This window comes from Polypterus senegalus, chromosome 10 (assembly GCF_016835505.1).
Source record: "Polypterus senegalus isolate Bchr_013 chromosome 10, ASM1683550v1, whole genome shotgun sequence".
In the NCBI taxonomy this organism is placed as follows: Eukaryota; Metazoa; Chordata; class Cladistia; order Polypteriformes; family Polypteridae; genus Polypterus; species Polypterus senegalus.
The window spans coordinates 40075547-40097355 of record NC_053163.1 but is presented as its reverse complement, the minus strand read 5'-3'; the positions used below and the strand labels follow the sequence as shown (position 1 = coordinate 40097355).

Below are 21809 nucleotides of genomic sequence, written 5' to 3'. Positions count from 1 at the left end.
CTGGCCTCATTGTTAAAATTTGATTTAGGATTAGTAAAACTGCCTTAACTTTTTTTTGTCTTAAAATTAAATGATTTAACATAAATGATAACACTAAGAACTGCTACAGCTATTTTACACCTTGTCCCCTTAAGCTCCTATTCTGTTCTCCCTCTCAGCTGCCTGATTTTTGTCCTTCTAGGATATACTTTTACTTTTCTCTGTGTGTTCTCCTAACTTTGTGCTCCTCTTCTTCCTTACTTAAAAGCTCTCCACTTGCACTGTTTGTATTATCTCGTATTAATGAACTCTTACGCTGTCGCCTGCTTTAACTGTTCTATCTCTGGACCGCTAAGAACAGTTCGATCTAAGATAAATAAAACTTTACTACCTTATCTGCTCCTACAGCCCCTTGTGCCTGATCGGCGTCTTTACGCTGGCCGCTTACCTGCATCACCGCTGAGCCAAGTACAAGTAACTTTTCCAAGCGCACCTCCAAACACCCAGCTACGTTTTTTCTTGTGCGGGCGAAAAAAAAAAAACCTTCTAAAGGAGAAAAAAGGCTTTACACATTCCCGCACGATTCCTTTGCGGCAACCAAAACCCAACTTTTTAAGAGCAAAATGTATTTTTTATTTAACTCTCACACCACACAAAACACCAAAAACTCTCAGCTGCCCCTAGCGTTTGCAAAGTAGACGACAGCACGCCTCAAGCACCCTAATGTACTTACCTTAATTATATTCCTTCACAGGTAAAGATATCCCCCACTACCTTGTGTCTCGCAAAGAGAAAGGGATGTACTATACTATCTGCAAGTGGAAAAATAATGTTCATTCAACTGGAATCAGCCAAGGAATTTTACAATATACAGTATGGTGAATTATTTTAGGCACACCTTTAACCTACTTATAAATCAGACACTAGATCTTTATCTTCATTGTGCTTTTTCCTGTCATGTTTTAGCTGGGAATGGAAGTAGGGGAAATGATGGGAACATAAAACCGGGAAAAATACAATTTAAATCACACATACTTACTATTTTGATATAATATACTATAGGCTATACTATACTATACTATAGGCTACTATTGTTACTAAGACTTTTCACATTACTTTCTAATAGTGCTTCTAAAATTGTACTAGTTATTCTAATTGGCTTTTACTTAGTCGTTTTGCTGTTTTCTCAGTGCCCAGAGTTACTTGTTTTTTGATATTTCTATACAAGTGATGGAACCTCGTTTCAGACTTTTCATTTGGTCCGACACTGATCTGGACTTAAATAAACAAGCAAATAAACAAATATAATCCTATACAGAGTATCTTTGTATGCACTATATAATGTTTCCCTGTTTATGTTTCACAATTATGCATTGTGCTTATGTAATAATTGTATAGTGTACTAGAATGTCTAAATTAAATTAATATAGCGGGCCCCCGTGACACTGTAGTTAGGATATAGCGGGTTGGACAATGGATGGGTAATTTATACTAGTTAATTAATATACGGTGTTACTTTCAAAATATTTCACGTTTTATAAAAATGATGCAAAATGTATTGCGATATTTTTTATTAAACACAAAACAATAAAAAAAGGATGAACACTATAATTACCCAAACAGTAACAGTATACTCAAAAACAAATCACTAGTGTATAATAAGAAAGTTGAAAAGTTACAATCTTTAAGTACAAAATTAGTGGTAATTGTTGCTCTAGACTAGGCTTCATTATTATATAGTACTAAAACCTAATTTATATCTAAGTCAACAGCAAAAGCATAATTAAAATTGTTGGCCGTGATGCAGTAATTTAAATGTGAGATTAGCATGTAAAACTGCCTTGGGGAACTACTGTATACGAATTATTCTAATCATGATTTGTATGCCTCATGTATGTATTAATTGTAAGTAGTTCGGAAAGCATAAAGTAAATGATACATTGTTAATTATTTAATCTGTATATTGTTTAGATCAGAGTACAAAAATATTAAAAAGTCTGATTTGAAATTAATTTAAAACTGCCTCGATAAGATTTTCGACTATTGAAACGATCACAAAAATTTCGAGAAGAAAACATTTACTAAGCAACAACAGTTAGAAGTATGTTCAATTGCTCCTGCTTTATTTCATTTGTTGCATTCTTAGTTTACGTACAAATGCCATATTTGTCTTTGCGGACGCAAGTCATTATCCTCCATTTTATTTCTTTTCGGTTTTCTGTTAGATTTTTGCGAGACTGAACTTGTACTAACTCTCGCGAGCTTTTCATTGACTTTCGTCTTTCCGCCTTGTGGGAGTCTCTTACTTCCGGTAGGGCTTGTAAAATGGGAAAGAAGATGGTTGTTTGAGTTAGTAAAAGACGAAAGGGCCAAATTGAAGAAGTATTTAATTGTATTCTTTGAGGAAGACAGCAACGCACTCATAGGTAAAACGTCCGGTTTACAAAATTCTAATGCTACGAAATTTTGTTTTCTTTTTTTTCTGTGGAAAGGGAGTAGGTTTATCTGTGTTTTTTTGACCGGGATACCTTTCTCAAAATTGTGCTTTCAGGTATGGCAATATATAGTTATGTGTCTTATTAGGGTTGCCTTAAATAGATTGTAATTTCCATAATCATTTACCTTTGTAAGTGTGTGATATGCTCTCACTCTTCGTCAAAGAACCTTGCGTAGCAGGCTCTCCTTTGCTGAAAAATCGTTATGATCTTTTGGGCTTTGCTGTGATTTGTAGGCCTTATAAACAAGATACTGTAACGGAGGTGTATTTGCATGTTTCGTGATGAAAATAACAAAACACCTTTTTTAGTCCACATCGGACTTGATTTTTTTTCCATCAGTTGGCGATGAAGGCCTTCCGATTTGGACGTTCGTAATGTGTTTTGACGCTCTAGATTGCTTGGATCTTTACTGGAAAATGTTTCTCTTTATTTTTAAATCGCTTAAGCATTTTTTATTTAAATCGTTTAAATGTGTTGCATACATGTGTGTTTATATCAGCTTTTTTTGTTATACAGCATGATGCAAATCATTGATCCGGTTAGGTTTCAAACATTGAGCCGCAAACTACAGTGTTGCTGGTCCAATCAACAGCCCGGCACAGTTTTTGATGAAGAACGACCCGCTAAACTCACCAGAGTTTAAATTGTAAAAAAAAAAAAAAACTTGATTGGCAAATTTTGCCAAAAAAGGTTTGCTTTAAAGAGATGTTGTTGATGTTAAAACTTTGAGTGAAGTGAAACTGGGCACGTGTTAATTAGATATTTGTGTTTGTATTCTATGCAGCAGTGCACATTTTATGCTGTCACGTTTAATATTGTTATGAAATGGACATAAATCTGACATTTAAATGTTTCGTATACTTCAAGTTTTACTCGTGGAAATGACAAAAACTACATTAAATAAGTTTTTAGGCAAAAAGTATAATCCGTGAATAAAATGCGTTTCAGTTGACAATGAAATGCCAGTAAGTCCTCCGTACTTGTGATTTTGTATTTTTTGACAGTCGTTATCAAAAATATTGAGCTTGCAACATTTTTAAAGTAATTCTCCTTTATATTGAGATAGTTTATTAGCATATGTGAGCTGGTGGCCGTATTGTCTGCAGCCAAGGGTGGCCTCAGGGTTCCTTTTGCCTGCAGATCTGCTGAAATGACTTTTCCATCTCTTGGCTTGTTGACAATGGCCTCTTTTTTGAAGAGTTTTTAATCCCTCACAGCATCTTTACAAGTGTATGCTGGATATTGCTGTTCAGCCTTATAGAGTAGAATTTTAACTTTTGTTCTATCTAATGCCTTGTTTGATTTTTGGTTAATACTATTGCATATACAGTATTTGACTATGTAACATCATGGCGCATGCTAGAAAATGACTCCTGTTGTTCCGTATTATGCCACTGATGTGACTTTAATACTAAAAAATAATTGAGCAGCATCTTGCTTAAGGAATGTAAGAATAGTGACTTTGGACCAACCCAAGCTGAAATTGTTAATGAGATGGTTTACATTGTTTTCTGTTCATCTGATATTGACACAGAATTTGTTCTTTTAAGGTAAAAAAAAAATATATATATATATATATATATATACAGTATATACACACACACCAGTAATGGCACACTGCACGATAACGTGCAGAGAATACACTTGATGACTCGAGCCTTCATAGTTTTCATACTCTTACTCTGCAGGTTTAGCATTCGTTTGCTCAGAGGTTGATGCGCTTGCTGCTTCATGAGCAGCTCTTCTTTTCTCTACCCTAACGGCCCACTTCTTCTCTTCTGCATCTTTTTTGCGTTAAAACTGATTAAGTCAGTGTTTGTGTTGCTTAGTTCGTTCGCTTTAATTTTTCACTAAAGCTGGCTCTTAAATCATTCATGAGGAAGATTGAAGACTTAAGATTTGAAGAGGTAGGAGCAGTGACAGAGAAGGTGGTAGGGATGAGAACGGCAAACGTACACATGCGCTGCACAGCTGCCCTGCTAACTGCTGCCAAGAGTTGATTCTTCAATAAAATAAAAATAGGAATAACCTTGGAGGTCAATCATCAGCCCAGAAGCGGATAGTAGACGTCACATAGAATATGTGTACCAAATTTCAGGTCTATCGGACAAACGGTTTGCTAGCTACAGGTGATTCAAAATCCTGGACAGACAAACTAACAACCACAGTAGCGTGTTATATAAAGTTGAGATGCACTGATCTGGAATTTTGGGCTGATATCCGATAATGTCTATGTACTTATCTTCCGATGCCGATACCGATTATACATATTTATAAGATACAGAGGAAAAACTTAGACTTGATCTGTCTGGACAAGAATTACAGACAAAGTGAACTTTTATTTGTATAACAATTTTGCACACCACATTCAATCATTAAAACAAATGATATCTGCCACATTTGGCTGGCTACCTGTTGGTTATATGGGAAACAGTTTTGCAGGTTGTTGCTTTAAATAACACTTTTTCTCTTTCTTTTTGATGGAACAAATTCAACAATAATCGAAAAAATGAAAACTGAAAAAAATGGTAAAATGTACAATGACAATGAAATAAGCCATACCACTTAAGAATAACAACTTTTGCAGATTATTTACAATCATTAAAATGGCTTATACTCAGCCACATTTGGCTGGCTATCTGATCCTTTGTTTTACAGTCTGCAGTATTAAATACCACATACAGTGCATCTGGAAAGTATTCACAGTGCATCACTTTTTCCACATTTTGGTATGTTACAGCCTTATTCCAAAATGGATTAAATTCCTTTTTTTCCTCAGAATTTTACACATAACACCCCATAATGACAACGTGAAAAAAAGTTTACTTGAGATTTTTGCAAATTTATTAAAAATAAAAAAAGTGAGAAATCACATGTACATTTCCGGATGCACTGTAACTTTTTTTCTTTCTTTTTGATGGAATAAATCTAACCAATCTATAATTTTAAAAAACAGAAAAGCGTACAACAGTAAAGAAGTAAATAACTTTGTTTCTGGAGGCTTATCATTGTTTTCTATTTTTTTAAGCATGTTGGGGAAGTTATTCTTAATAAACAAGAGCATCTCTGCCCAATCGCAAGAAATTCTGTTTCTCTTTTCGTTGATCACATTAGAAGCCAAACTGAATAATCTCTCGCTGTTCACGCTAGTACATGGGACTGACAGGAACTTACATGCTACATTGGCATTGGTAGGAAACCGACTCCAGTTGTTGTTCCAGTATTTCAGTGCATTTTCATTTGTCGGGATTTGTGCTTCAGAAAGAAATCCCTGCACCTGCTGAGTAGCATGCATACATATACGGCATTATATTCTGTGTCATCTTTCATCTCTAAAAGATAGATCTGCATTTTGGCTTTTACTAGGGCTGTCAGATTAAGTTTAGGATCCTTACAATAAAAATAATTATGACATTTGAATTGAATGCATATCTGTATTGTATTTGCTGTTTTTTGAAAAAATTTTTTATTAATATTTTTACTTTTCACTGTAGATCATGATCTGCTTACAAGTTGCTCATTAATTAAGAGACTCGGGTGAAATAAGTGACTTCCATGAACATAATTGGCTCTCCCACAAAAAGTAACGCAAAGAGAAATAAGACACACACTGCACTGGCACTTTCTAAAGACAAGGTTCAAAAGAAAAACAAACAAAATTGTCAGTGATTGCTCAAACAAAGTAAATGCAGTCATATTTTTCCTAGAGGGCAGAGGACCTTATATCCCTGTGTCTATTTTTTTCACAGTAAATAAACTGAAGCATTTGTTTTACAAATGAAACAAGTGTATTAAATGTTACTTTGTTGAGGTCTTTTAAGTGCTTTATAATCAATTATTAGCAGACAGCATTTTTCAAAGTAACAAAAAAATGTAAAAATGAGTTTGTGTTTATTTATGAAACTATTTAGTTAACATGCACTGAAGAAAAATATGAAGCAAAGAAGCATAGGCTATAGTTGGCTCAGTCGCTTGATGAAAACTAACGATCTTTAAAATGGGTGTGTATAACACAGAAGATGCCGACCGTTTAACAAATGACTAATAACAATATGGGTTAACAATTTAGAAACGCGTATAGGCTGATCCTAAAAAGTTACGTACAAAAACAGATCTGTAAAATCCCACAATAGTGTCCAACACGTCTTAAGTAACATGAAGCCAAAATTAATGCGAGTTAAAACCAACATCCGCTCCTTTACATTCGATTGCCGTTTTTCTTTCTTGCCTTCCAAGATTTTTTTTATACATTCGAATTATATTAGAATAGTGATATTTGATCCGACAGCCCTATTTATTTACTTAAAACAATGTTGTAAAGATCTGCACAGAGATTTTTTTTTTCTTTTTTTAATATAAACCGACTTCTGTTGTAATCTGGCTGTTTTCCTGAGGCATCAATGTGTTCTCTTCAAGAATTTTGTTGTATATTTTGAAGAGCATGCATGCCACCTCTTAATTTATCTTGGCCCTTTTCAGTTGTGGACCATCTATCTGTGATTCACTCATTTGCATTTCGTTCGATGCAAGTTTCATCTGAGCTTGCAACATTTTGAGTTCTAGTGATTTTACATCTGAATCGAAATAGCGGCCTGTGTATCTCGGGTCTACAATAGTGGCAACACAGTACATGGATTCTGTGTAAATCTCAATGAAACGATTGTTTACAGCATCCAAGGGAGCGCTTTTACTGGTTTTGACTCCGAAGTCAGTACGAGTGCTTTTAGTCAACGGTCGTTTTAAAGCATTAACTGAGGGAATAACGTTAGAAGCCAAGGGTTCAAACTGGCAAATTTCTTTTGTCAGTTGTTCAAATGGAGCAAGGAGTGTGATTCTGTTCTCGATCAAACCCTACTGATTAGGCGTTAGAGTTGCAGGTAACTCAAAATCAGAGGCATTAGCCCCAAGGACTCTTTTCTGTGCCAGCAAGCTTTGCAGCATGTAGAATGTGCTGTTCCATCTAGTCGAAATGTCTTGTTGAAGCATTTTCGGCTGCATACCAAGTTCAATTTGTATAGTTTTGAGACGCGAGTTGGCTAATTGTGTAATGCTTAAAGTGGCTGACTATTTTTCTGCTGATCGCTATTGTATCCGAGATGATGCACTGGGATAGTACGCCGTCGTTCACGGCAAGCTGTAAAGTATGAGCCATACATGGCAAACTTGGGATCCCACACTCCTCCATAGCCTTTTCAACGTTGCGTGCATTGTCTTATAATACTACATGAACGTTCTCTTTGTGTATTTTCCATGTTTCAAACATTCTTTTAAACACCACAGAGAGTGCAGCACCCGTGTGTGATCCAGAGCATTCTTGGGCATGCAAAATTGCTTTCTGCAATTCAGACTTGCGGTCGATCCACTGAGCAGTAAACTAAGCATTCTAATAGCACTCATATCAGATGTCCATATATCAGTAGTAAAGCTTATGGCTGTGACATCTTCAGCAAGGAGTTTGTGCACATGACTTTCTACAATCTTATGTAACTCTGGAAGCGCTATGTCAGAAAAATAACGGCGTCTGGGTATCTGGTAACGGGGCTCAAGATGCTCAAGCAGCCTTCGAAATCCAGTATCTTCTACAACAGAAAATGGCTGATCGTCCAGAGCAATAAATTCCATCACCTTTCAGCAATTGTTTGAGCTTTAGGGTTATCTTTATCAAATTTCTTTGATTTTTCAAGTAACTGATCAACACGTTGAGCAAGTGCAGTTTTTGATTTAGTGTGTGGTGGTGTAGGATTCTCCTCTTTTGCTCTGAGGAATTCTGTATATTTGTCAGGATGGCGTGTCTTCAAGTGTGTAAATAATTTGGTAGTATTGGAATTTCGCACTTTGGTCCCTCGTCGCAAAACGTTAGTCGAACAAGTGTTGCAAATAGCATATTTTATGCCACTCTTACTCACTTTGAAAAACTTCGACACCACAGACATTTTCGCACAGTAGCCCAGCATCGCCTAAACGTCTGGCACATCCAGAACACAGTGAATGCGTCATCAATATTGGTTTGAATTATTGGTCCAATTTAGTCATCGGTCCGATGCCGATAAAATTATTTTAACCCATTATCTGTCGCTACAGATATAAATCCGATATTATCGTGCATCCCTAATATAAAGATTTGCGTGGAGCATACTGATCCCAGACTGTGCTGTGTTTCTGCAAATACCTGCCTCTCAATTATGAATTTCACAAGAACTAAGTTGATACCAACATTCTGAAAATGTATTGGTGCTAACTTTTTGTCAGTATTAGTAGTAATGTGTGAAAATTAGTACTTCAGTCGTGTTACTGCATGTGGAAGAAGGCTCAATGGTACGTGAGTAAAAACTACATATGAAAATGGCACACAATGATGATACAGCATGTATCAATACGTGTTGAAAAAATATGGCAGCAGTTGTGTCTGGAAATGCAGGGAAAGTTCTGTGCATGATTGTGTGAATCGTGCTTATGACTCTCTTTTTTTGACACTTTAACCCCATTATAGAATTAGCTCAGAAACAAGAGTCCTGTGTACCTTGGGAATGAAATAATGTGATCGATCAGGTGCAAGTTGTACTTGCATGTAGTGTCATGAATATGTGTGAGATTAATATGATGTTTTCTAAAATGTACTATACAGGTCATAAAATGAATTATTCCAAATCTATACTAATAAAAGACAAAGCCCTCACTGACTGACTGACTGACTCATTACTAATTCTCCAACTACCTGTGTAGGTAGAAGGCTGAAATTTGGCAGGCTCATTCCTTACAGCTTACTTACAAAAGTTGGGCAAGCTTTCATTTCGAAATTCTACGCGTAATGGTCATAACTGGAACCTATTTTTTCGTCCATATACTATAATAGACTTCTGCTCGATGGCTGTGGGAGGCGGAGTTACGCCTCCCACATAATTTAGTGCCTGCCCATATAAGGCCGTCCGTCAGCGGCAATCCAATAGAAACAATGCCGCTTCAAATATTCTTTTTTTACATTTTGCAGCCCTTTTTTTTAATAACGTTGCTTTGTCTTTTGTTGGGTTGGCCCTGCACAGCAGCTTGCATACTAGCCTTTGAAAAGTAGCATTTAAAACACCAAGTTACCCTAATAATTTTGATAATATCTCCAAATATTAAAATATTTTTCACTTTATTATCCACCCTTATTAACTTATGTTGTGCCTTTTCAACAAAGGTTTATGGTTCATTCCGAGATTAAGTCCTCGGATAAATTTCTTTCCTCTATGATATAGAACATATCTTCTACGAAGGAACAAACTAGGAATGAGTTTAAATTACCGTTGGCATCAGTTTTGAAGTAAAAGTACATTCTTGAAGTGTTAGCTAGGTGCAAGGCATGTCATAATGCATGCATTTAAATCTCGGGCATTCAGTTAATGGTTTCTAAGTTGTACTTCTGGCACTTTCATGTTCCTTCTTGCAAAAATAAAATTGTCCTAGAACACATTTTTGTAGTCTTGGCTAACTAAAATGCATGTTAAGCTTTTTAATAGAGCTTTGTAACTTCAACTGAGTGGCATGCTAAACGTAACTGTTTTAGTTTTGTGTAGTTTGTAAATTACTTCTTGATCTTACTTCAACATAATACGTTTCTTTAGTCTGTTGTTTGCTGGAGTTAATACTATACTAATTTGGTACATCCATCCACTGGTGTTTTATGTCTCCTGTTTGCTCATGGTGTTCACATAGTGCTGGGTGCATTATTCAGGAGCGTCGTGCCATGTGGAAATTACTGCATTCTATGGTTGCTGCAACTTGATTAGCTGTACAGTCTTGGCTGCTTGCAGGCCTAAAAACCTAATCTCATAAGATTGGCAGCATTTTTTCTCCCTAGTGAGAAATTTGGCTTTTTATAGTAGCTCAAATAAATAATAAATAAATTAATAAATATTATATTTTCAAATACACACCAGAATAACTTAAAAGAAATAATACTTCATGTGGAGGCATTACAGTGCATCCAGAAAGTATTCACAGCGCATCACTTTTTCCACATTTTATGTTACAGCCTTATTCCAAAATGGATTAAATTCATTTTTTTTCTCTGAATTCTACACACAATACCCCATAATGACAACGTAAAAAAAGTTTACTTGAGGTTTTTGCAAATTTATTAAAAATAAAAAAATAAAAAAAACTTAGAAATCACATGTACATAAGTATTCACAGCCTTTGCCTTGAAGATCAAAATTGAGCTTGGGTGCATCCTGTTTCCCCTGATCATCCTTTTGATGTTTCTGCAGCTTAATTGGAGTCCACCTGTGGTAAATTCAGTTGATTGGACATGATTTGGAAAGGCACACACCTGTCTATATAAGGTCCCACAGTTGACAGTTCATGTCAGAGCACAAACCAGGCATGAAGTCAAAGGAATTGTCTGTAGACCTCCGAGACAGGATTGTCTCGTGGCACAAATCTGGGCAAGGTTACAGAAAAATTTCTGCTGCTTTGAAGGTCCCAATGAGCACAGTGGCCTCTATCATCCATAAGTGGAAGAAGTTCGAAACCACCAGGACTTTTCCTAGAGTTGGCCAGCCATCTAAACTGAGCGATCGGGGGAGAAGGGCTTTAGTCATGGAGGTGACCAAGAACCCGATGATCACTCTGTCAGAGCTCCAGAGGTCCTCTGTGGAGAGAGGTGAACCTTCCAGAAGGATAACCATCTCTGCAGCAATCTACCATTCAGGCCTGTATGGTAGAGTGGCCAGATGGAAGCCACTCCTTGGTAAAAGGCACATGGCAGCCTGTCTGGAGTTTGCCAAAAGGCACCTGAATGACTCTCGGAGCATGAGAAACAAAATTCTCTGGTCTGATGAGACAAAGATTGAACTCTTTGGTGTGAATGCCAGGCGTCACGTTTGGAGGAAACCAGGCAGCGCTCATCACCAGGCCAATACCATCCCTACAGTGAAGCATGATGGTGGCAGCATCATGCTGTGGGGATGTTTTTCAGCGGCAGGAACTGGGAGACTAGTCATGATAAAAGGAAAGATGACTGCAGCAATGTACAGACACATCCTGGATGAAAACCTGCTCCAGAGCACTCTTGACCTCGGACTGGGGCGACGGATCATCTTTCAGCAGACAACGACCCTAAGCACACAGCCAAGATATCAAAGGAGTGGCTTCAGGACAACTCTGTGAATGTCCTTGAGTGGCTCAGACTTGAATCTGATTGAACATCTCTGGAGAGATCTTAAAATGGCTGTGCACAGACGCTTCCCATCCAACCTGATGGAGCTTGTGAGGTGCTGCAAAGAGGAATGGGCGAAACTGGCCAAGGATAGGTGTGCCAAGCCTGTGGCATCATATTCAAAAAGACTTGAGGCTGTAATTGCTGCCATAGGTGCATCGACAAAGTATTGAGCAAAGGCTGTGAATACTTATGTACATGTGATTTCTCAGTTTTTTTTTTTTTTTTTCATTTTTAATAAATTTGCAAAAATCTCAAACTTTTTTCATGTTGTCATTATGGGGTGTTGTGTGTAGAATTCTGAGGAAAAAAATGAATTTTATCCATTTTGGAATAAGGCTGTAACATAACAAAATGTGGAAAAAGTGATGTGCTGTGAATACTTTCCGGATGCACTATATATAGTCATGTTGGTATAAGGGAGCACTAGTAACATTTCTTTACACTCTTCTGCTAAATAATTAGTTGGCTGAAAGTCTTGTTTTTATTCTTTCCTTTTACTATTACTTCCAGGGGTTGGAGAGAGGGTCCCAAAGCTGAGCCTGCCTTTTTAATTAGCATGTTGATTAGGTGTGCTTCTCTTGAAGTGATGTGAATAGTCCAGCACACTACAGCATAGAAAATGGCACTGGCTATCACAGAGTTGCAAAATATGTAATGACTATCATTACCCTCATTGACAGTGCTCCTTTCTCCTAAGTAAATAGTCTGCTGTGCCATTTATTATATAGTTTCATTGTGTTAGCATAGCAGTCCAGTCTGTCATTTTATGTGGACCTCCAAATACTTGTAGCAGCGCACCACATCCAATCTTGATGTTCTATTCTGAGAATGGTATATTATGTTATGGTATTATCCATTCACCTGTTTTTAAACCTTCTTATCTAGAGCAGGGTTGAGAGGAAGCTGGGTCCTATTAACAGCAGTCCACCTAACATGCATGTCTTTGGACTGTTCTTTTTTGACTCAAAAAAAAAATATATGGACTTGGAGAGAACTTACAAACCTCTGTACTTGAGCACCTGAGAATTAAACCATAATCCTCGCAGATTGTGAGGCAACAGCATTACCTTTGTTCCACTGTGCGACCCAGTGTTCAGTTAATATACAGTAATCCCTCCTCGATCGCGGGGGATGCGTTCCAGAACCCCCCGCGATAGATGAAAATCCGCGAAGTAGAAACTATATGTTTGTATGGTTATTTTTATATATTTGAAGCCCTTATAAACTCTCCCACAGTTAACATTATTAGAGCCCTCTAGACATGAAATAACAACCTTTAGTCAAAAGTTTAAACTGTGCTTCATGACAAGACAGAGATGACCGTTTTTTCTCACAATTAAAAGAATGCAAACATATCTTCTCTGCAAAGGAATGCATGTCAGGAGCAGAGAATGTCAGAGAGAGAGCGCGAGAGAAAAGCAATCAATCAAAAAATCAATACGTCCTTTTGGGCTTTTAAGTATGCCAAAGCACCCCGATAAAGCGGCATTTTTTTAGAGGAGCGTCCGTATCTTCCAGGCAAACAGCCCCTCTGCTCACACCCCCTCCGTCCGGCGCAGACAATGTCAGAGTCAGAGTGAGAGAGACAGAGTAAAGCAAACAATCGAGCACCGCGCGGGAAGCATATTGTATATCATTGAGGCGTTTTAGTTAATATGTAATACATGCTCTGATTGGGTAGCTTCTAAGCCATCCACCAATAGCGTCCCTTGTGTGAAATCAACTGGGCAAACAAACTGAGGAAGCATGTACCATAAATTAAAAGACCCATTGTCCGCAGAAATCCACGAACCACCGAAAAATCTGTGATATATATTTAGATATACTTACATTTAAAATCCGTAATGGAGTGAAGCCGCGAAAGATATAGCGAGGGATCACTGTATATGCATTCTCATTCCTCACTGAAATTACATTATTATGTCAAATTTTTTTTTTTTTTTTGTTTTTTGTTTTTTTTTAACTTAATGGTGTTGCTGGACTGTAAGTTTGACTCATTTTTGAATTTTTGGCCCATTTTCCGTTTGTTTTAGTTTTGATGATTCAATACCTGTACATTTGGCATTTAATTGAGCTATTCAGTGCAGGTTATCTGTGTTTTTGATAAAAATTGATTTATGCTGTTTGGAAGTTTGAAGGTTCAGATTTGTGGATTTGCAAATGGGACAAACACTCATTCAGATGAATATATTAAAAAAAAAAAAAAAAAAAGTTATGGTTTAATGAATGGAATCCATCGTGAACATCAAGAAATGAACAGTACCTTTTTGTAGAAAAATATTTTGGAAATACTTAAATTTGAACTGTATGAGTTTGTTTTTGTGTGCAGAGATTTAAAAAAAATTGCTTTTTATAGTACTTATGATTTATTGTGATTTTTGACTTTTTGATTCTGCTGTACTTTGGTTTCCAGCATTTAATTTTTTACCAAATGTTACTTAGCTCAATTTTAATTGTAATTGGAATATGACCCATAGCCCTTTGTGACCTACCTCTTCATTGGATCACAAGGCATTAGTACAATATACAAAATAATCTGCCACAACCTGAAGTTCATTAATAGTATATTGCCACTTTAAATGAAGGGTGACTACATTGTCTCTCTTTACTGTATTTTCATGGTGTTGCTGTGAGTTATTGTATGTTTTTAAGTATGCTTATAAACAGTTACACCATTTTGACCTTACTAGTGAAAATCGGATGCATAAGAATTTATCTGCTCTCAATATCATTTAAGAGTAGTGTCATCCGTTTCCATTGAAAGCTGACATGTCTCATGAAAGACAACAGTAAGAGGTTCATGGTGATCTTCCCAGCTGGAATCTCTTTCTTTTATTGGTTTATTGTACTTGTTAAAATTTACATTTATTTGAGATGGGTATTTTAAGAATCAGTGATGCTAACTACAAGCAAACTGTTACGCAGGTAAAAAAAATGGTTATAGATTAAATATTTCCATATTGGGGGAAAAAAGTTTAAGGCACAGCATTTCAGGTGTATTGTCTTTATCAGGTGTTCCACTGAAGAGGAAAGAGCAGGGGTCTCATGCATAATGCCGTGCGTAGAATTCACACTATAACATGGCGTAATCACAAAAGCTGAAATGTGCTTGCGCACAAAAAAATCCAGATGCATAAATCTGTGCGAACGCCAACTTCCAAGTTCTTCCTCTTCATAAATCCCGGTCCTCGTGAAAAGTAACGGACATGCACGCGCCTGCTGTCCCACCCTGTCTCCTCCCAGAATTGTGCCTCTTTGAATATGCAAATCAATATAAATAGCCCTTAAGCTCAGCGTTCTGTGAAAAGGCAATGGCAGAAGCACTGGGGGGAAATAGAATTTCAGCGAATACTAAGTGGAGGCAAAGAAAAATATACTATTTGTTGGTTTAAACAGTGGTATAAACAACAAAAGAGAGTTGATAGAGTGACAAAGTGTCTGAGAAACTCGAAAGCTCAAGTTCACAAAGTCGCACAGTGCCCGAAATAAAAAAGTTGTCAGATATCAAAGTTACAATGAAAAGGAGAGTTGTTGCCCACCGTCTGAGTGTTCAATCACGTAGTTTATTTTGTCATTAAAGTAGAACATCATAAACTTCATCTTAAATCTTTTAATTTACTAGTTTCTCAAATCCGATCGTAACTAAAGTAGCACGTTAAATGCTTTGTTTTATATTTGATCTTCTATGTGCTCTGTGTATGAATCACTATGTGCTTCTTAAACCCTCTTTCTCTTCCTCCGACAGGACACAGAATCCATTACATTCGTTATATTACAGCTCTCTGATTAATTAAAATACTGAGATGTATACCTGATATCATTTTCATGATGGTAGGCGTTAAAGCATGTTATTAAACATGGGAACACGGTGGAGCAGTGATTGTTCATGCCTCACGCATGATGTTTGCTGTGCCATGCGCAACCCTCGATGAAATTATTTATTATAGCAGTACTGTTTTTTCCAAACATACTAACCTACAATTCCTGTCCTTTTTCTTTCTCCAAATACCCAATCGCCACACAGTCAGCTCTGTTATAGACAGTAAGCCATCTGTAAGCTTAGAACGGCGATTCTTCAAAACTTAAGGAGCATTGAAATATCTTCGTAGTACATCTTTAATTATTCTATCCATCCAGTGTCGTGCCAGTCACAGCAAGAATACCGCGAGAGGCAGGAACAATCTGTGAACAGGCACTAGCTCCTTGCTAGTGCAGCGACAATTTGTCCTCACGTTTGCTTATTATAAATATAGATTATTTAAATTAGTTTTATCTGTATAATAAACATATTTTGCTGCAGTTCATCTTAAAAATGATATCATCAAATGTAAATACGCACTTTATAAAGTGGCTCAGGTTGTGCAATATAACAGTATCGCAAGTTTACATTGAGGTAATTGTACTTATAAGTACGAACAGTTCTACAAGGAGCTTTTGATGGACTGATTGAGTGCGTTTATAGTTCTTGGGATGAAACGGTTTCTGAACCACGAGGTCCGTACAGGAAAGGCTCTGGAGCATTTGCCGTATGAGAAGCAGTTCAATAGACAGCGTGGCTGAGCAGCGTGTGCTTGATAGTGTATACCGACAATTCTCTTTCCGATCAGCTGCTGTAGAGCTGTGATTCCTCACTTGGATACAGTGATATAAATACTTCAAGTGGTGCAGTGAGAGTAATATGGAAAAAGATGATCCGCTGTATCAACCCCTAACGGGAGCAGCTGAAAGAAAGTGCAGCGAGAGTAACAACGTTAAAGCAGCTATTGTATTTAGAATAGTTTGACCATTCTGTGGAACATTATATTGTTACAGGTTAATTACAATGGGATGCATTTAATTTCAGTGTATTTATAAAGCCGCATCAGGGATGTGGATCTAAAAAAAAAAAGGGAAACCACACACGAACAGTAGCACTGCTTTGATGCTGGGTACCGCCAGTCTGCAAAACAGAGCAGAGAACTTGCGTACGCCAGGGTATGAGCTACCTTGGAAATGTGTGTGTCTTTACGCCAAGTTTAGATTTTATGCATAGCGATTTGAGCGTGGAAATGGGCTTACGTAACATTTTTGTGCGTATGCACCGTTTATACATGAGGCCCCAGGTAACATGCATAGGAGGGAACAACACCAGGACAGATGAAAGGAGAAAAGGTGTGAGTGTATGAGGAAAAAGGTGCTATTAGAGCTAATGAAGGAAGGGATTGAACAGTTCGCTAGTCATTAAGACCTGTAGGAAATATGTGGTCCTGAGCTAAAAATGAGCTTGGCCTCTTCTGTTTTGCTTTGCAAAGTTCCTTTGAAGCCATTTGAAAAAACATAGATCAATGTTGGTATGATTGTGGAACACTTCACATTCCTTAGTATGCTTTGTGAGGTCTTTGATGTTAATGGCTCGAGCCTGATCCCTGTAATGGTCTGCTAGCTGTCTCACAGTATCACCTATGTAGATGGCTGGACACTTCCTGTAAGAAATGCAGTAAATGAGACTTGGACTGGCAAGAGACCTTTTGTTTAATATCGGATTTACCCCAGGGACCAGATACCAGGATATCTTCATTTTATACTGTGCAATTTCATAATCAGTACCATCTAAAGGCAGTGTTGTTTAGCAGTCAGGGATGTACCGATTGAAATCGTCTTGATTTTCATTTAAAGACTTAATCGATTAAAAAGGTCGATCACAAAAGCAGATGTTTTCAGCCCTTGCTTTTCTAAGCTTTAAAGTCATTTAGTTGCACTGCTCCTATACACAAGGTATTACTTAAGTTAACTCGGCGTGTGTCTTTCATTCATTTGCAGCAAACTTCCTGCAGTGTAAACAAACAGCAGCGAGTGGAAGCTTGTTTTATTGGTGAACAAGAGTCAATTGGTACATTAGCCTTTATGTTAAAGTAAGTGGAGTAATAAACTGAACGTTTCTGGAGAAGTTGCCCTGTGCTACTAGACAAACAGCAAGAAAAGCTACTTTAAGGAATTCAGAACTTTATTTTGTCCTTTTAAAATGGGAACCGCTTAAGTTTGGACAATTGAGTTTGTTTATAATGCATCAGCTTACACTCTTAATTAGAAAAAGATAAAGACGCATTTTGAAATTGCTGCTTAGTAAACAATCGGCTTTTTTTAAATATTTGTGCTGTGTTTAATATTTGTTGCTGTGTGTCATATAGCACAAGTTTTGGTAAGACTAGTACTATGTAATTAAAATGGTAATCCATATTTAATTACACCTTAAGAATTATGCATGTCTTGGTAATACTGAAGACAAATACATCTGTATAAATGTAGTAAATGTATATTTTACCAGCAAAAAGCTCTAGTGCAATTAATGATTTAAAATGACTAAAACATTAATTGCCAATATCAATTTTTTTGAGTATATGCTCTATGTATATATGTGTTTATTTTATATATATGTATATTTATGTGTGTGTGTATATATGTATGTGTGTGTGTGTGTGTATATATAGATGTATATGTATATGTATGTATGTGTGTGTGTATATATAGATGTATATGTATATATGTATGTATGTATGTATGTATGTAGAGAGAGAGAGAGAGACAGTGGTGTGAAAAAGTATTTGCCCCCTTCCTGATTTCTTATTCTTTTGCATGTTTGTCACACAAAATGTTTCTGATCATCAAACACATGTAACCATTAAATGTCAAATATAACACAAGTAAACACAAAATGCAGTTTTTAAATGATGGTTTTTATTTAGGGACAAAAAAAAAATCCAAACCTACATGGCCCTGTGTGAAAAAGTAATTGCCCCCTTGTTAAAAAATAACCTAACTGTGGTGTATCACACCTGAGTTCAATTTCCGTAGCCACCCCCAGGCCTGATTACTGCCACACCTGTTTCAATCAAGAAATCACTTAAATAGGAGCTGCCTGACACAGAGAAATAGACCAAAAGCACCTCAAAAGCTAGACATCATGCCAAGATCCAAAGAAATTCAGGAACAAATGAGAACAGAAGTAATTGAGATCTATCAGTTTGGTAAAGGTTATAAAGCCATTTCTAAAGCTTTGGGACTCCAGCGAACCACAGTGAGAGCCATTATCCACAAATGGCAAAAACATGGAACAGTGGTGAACCTTCCCAGGAGTGGCTGGCCGACCAAAATTACCCCAAGAGCACAGAGACGACTCATCCGAGAGGTCACAAAGACCCCAGGACAACGTCTAAAGAACTGCAGGCCTCACTTGCCTCAATTAAGGTCAGTGTTCACGACTCCACCATAAGAAAGAGACTGGGCAAAACGCCTGCATGGCAGATTTCCAAGACGCAAACCACTGTTAAGCAAAAAGAACATTAGGGCTTGTCTCAATTTTGCTAAGAAACATCTCAATGATTGCCAAGACTTTTGGGAAAATACCTTGTGGACTGATGAGACAAAAGTTGAACTTTTTGAAGGCAAATGTCCTGTTACATCTGGCTTAAAAGGAACACTGCATTTCAGAAAAAGAACATCATACCAACAGTAAAATATGGTGGTGGTAGTGTGATGGTCTGGGGTTGTTTTGCTGCTTCAGGACCTGGAAGGCTTGTTGTGATAGATGGAACCATGAATTCTATGTCTACCAAAAAATCCTGAAGGAGAATGTCCGGCCATCTGTTCGTCAACTCAAGCTGAAGCGATCTTGGGTGTTGCAACAGGACAATGACCCAAAACACACCATCAAATCCACCTCTGAATGGCTGAAGAAAAACAAAATGAAGACTCTGGAGTGGCTTAGTCAAAGTCCTGACCTGAATCCAATTGAGATGCTATGGCATGACCTTAAAACGGTGGTTCATGCTAGAAAACCCTCAAATAAAGCTGAATTACAACCATTCTGCAAAGATGAGTGGGCCAAAATTCCTCCAGAGTGCTGTAAAAGACTCATTGCAAGTTATCGCAAACGCTTGATTGCAGTTATTGCTGCTAAGGGTGGCCCAACCAGTTATTAGGTTCAGGGGGCAATTACTTTTTCACACGGGGCCATGTAGGTTTGGATTTTTTTTCTCCCTAAATAATAACCATCATTTAAAAACTGCATTTTGTGTTTACTTGTGTTATATTTGACTAATGGTTAAATGTGTTTGATGATCAGAAACATTTTGTGTGACAAACATGCAAAAGAATAAGAAATCAGGAAGGGGGCAAATACTTTTTCACACCACTGTATATATAGAGATATATATATAGATATATGTGTGTGTGTGTGTGTGTGTGTATGTATGTATAAACTGCTCAAAAAAATTAAAGGAACACTTTGAAAACACATCAGATTTTAATGGGAAAAAGAAATCCTCCTGGATATCTATACTGATATAGACTGGGTAATGTGTTAGGAACGAAAGGATGCCACATCGTTTGATGGAATGAAAATGATCAACCTACAGAGCCCTGAATTCAAAGACGCCCCAAAAATCGGAGTGAAAAACTTATGTGGCAGGCTAGTCCATTTTGCCAAAATTTTATTGCAGCAACTCAAAATTGTACGCAGCACTTTGTATGGCCCCTGTGTTCTTGTATACATGCCTGACAACATCGGTGCATGCTTCTAATTAGATGACAGATTGTGTTGTGGCGGATCTCCTCCCAGATCTGGACCAGGGCATCACTGAGCTCCTGGACTGTCTGAGGTGCAACCTGGTGGCATTGGATGGACCAAAACATAATGTCCCAGAGGTATTCTATTGGATTTAGATCAGGAAAGTGTGGTGGCCAGTCAATGGTATCAATTCCTTCATCCTCCAGGAACTGCCTGCATACTCTCACCACATGAGGCCAGGAATTGTCGTGCACCAGGAGCCACTGTACCAGCATAGGGTCTGACAATGGGTCCAAGGATTTCATCCTGATACCCAATGGCAGCCAAGGTGCCTTTGTCAAGCCTGTAGCGGTCTGTGTGACCCTCCATGGATATGCCTCCCCAGACAATCATTAACCCACCACCAAACTGCTCATGCTGAATGATGCTACAGGCAGCATAATGTTCTCCATGGCTTCTCCAGACCCTTTCACTTCTGTCACGTGCTCAGGGTGAACCTGCTCTCATCTGTAAAGCACAGGGCACCAGTGGTGCATCTGCCAATTCTGGTATTCTATGGCGAATGCCAATCGAGCTGCATGCTGCTGGGCAGTGAGCTCAGGGTCCATTAGAGGACATGGGGCCCTTGGGTCACCCTCATGAAGTCTTTCTGGTTGTTTGGTCAGAGACATTCACACCAGTGGCCTGCTGGAGGTCATTTTGTAGGGCTCTGGCAGTGCTCATCCTGTTCCTCCTTGCCCAAAGGAGCAGATACTGGTCCTGCTGATGGGTTATGGACCTTCTATGGCCCTCTCCAGCTCTCCTAGAGTAACTGCTTGTCTCCTAGAATCTCCTCCATGCCCTTGAGACTGTGCAGGAGACACAGCAAACCTTCTGGCAATGACACGTATTGATGTGCCATCCTGGAGAAGTTGGACTACCTGTGCAACCTCTGTAGGGTCCAGGTATCGCCTCATGCTACCAGTAGTGACACTGACTGTAGCCAAATGCAAAACTAGTGAAGAAACAGTCAGAAAAGATGAGGAGGGAAAATGTCAGTGGCCTCCACCTGTTAAACCATTCCTGTTTTGGGGTCATCTCATTGTTGCCCCTCTAGTGCATCTGTTGTTAATTTCATTAACACCACAGCAGCTGAAACTGATTAACAACCCCTCTGCTACTTAACTGACCAGATTAATAACCCATAAGTTTCATTGACTTTATGCGATGCTCTGATTAAAAAGTGTTCCTTTAATGCTTTTGAGCAATATATATATATATATATATATATATATATATATATATATATATATATATATATATATATATATATATATATATATATATATATATATATATATATATATATATATATATATATAAATATATATTATTGTGTGTGTGTATGCGTGTGTATATATGTATGTGTGTATATATATATAATAATATAATAAGAAGCGAGCGAGTGACATATACAACCATGTTCATGAGTTCTGCTACTTCGGAAGCAAAGCACGATGTAAACCTACACTTTAAGTTCATAGACAGGCTGCGCGCTGGCGTTTGTAATTTAGTGCCTGCCCATATAAGGCCGTCCGTCAGCGGC

The 21809-nt window shown here is 37.7% G+C and overlaps 1 protein-coding gene across 3 annotated transcripts in view; it reads left to right on the top strand.

Moving 5' to 3' along the window:
• The first annotated feature begins 2258 nt into the window (after positions 1 to 2258).
• Positions 2259 to 21809, top strand: part of rlim (ring finger protein, LIM domain interacting) — a 74623-nt gene continuing 55072 nt past the window's right edge. For 2 of the 3 annotated variants that reach the window (XM_039765755.1, XM_039765753.1), the window contains exon 1: positions 2278 to 2405. The gene's annotated coding sequence lies outside the window, so the exon portion shown is untranslated. Of the gene's footprint in view, positions 2406 to 21809 lie in introns of all 3 variants that reach the window. The other variant, XM_039765754.1, reaches the window with a different exon arrangement.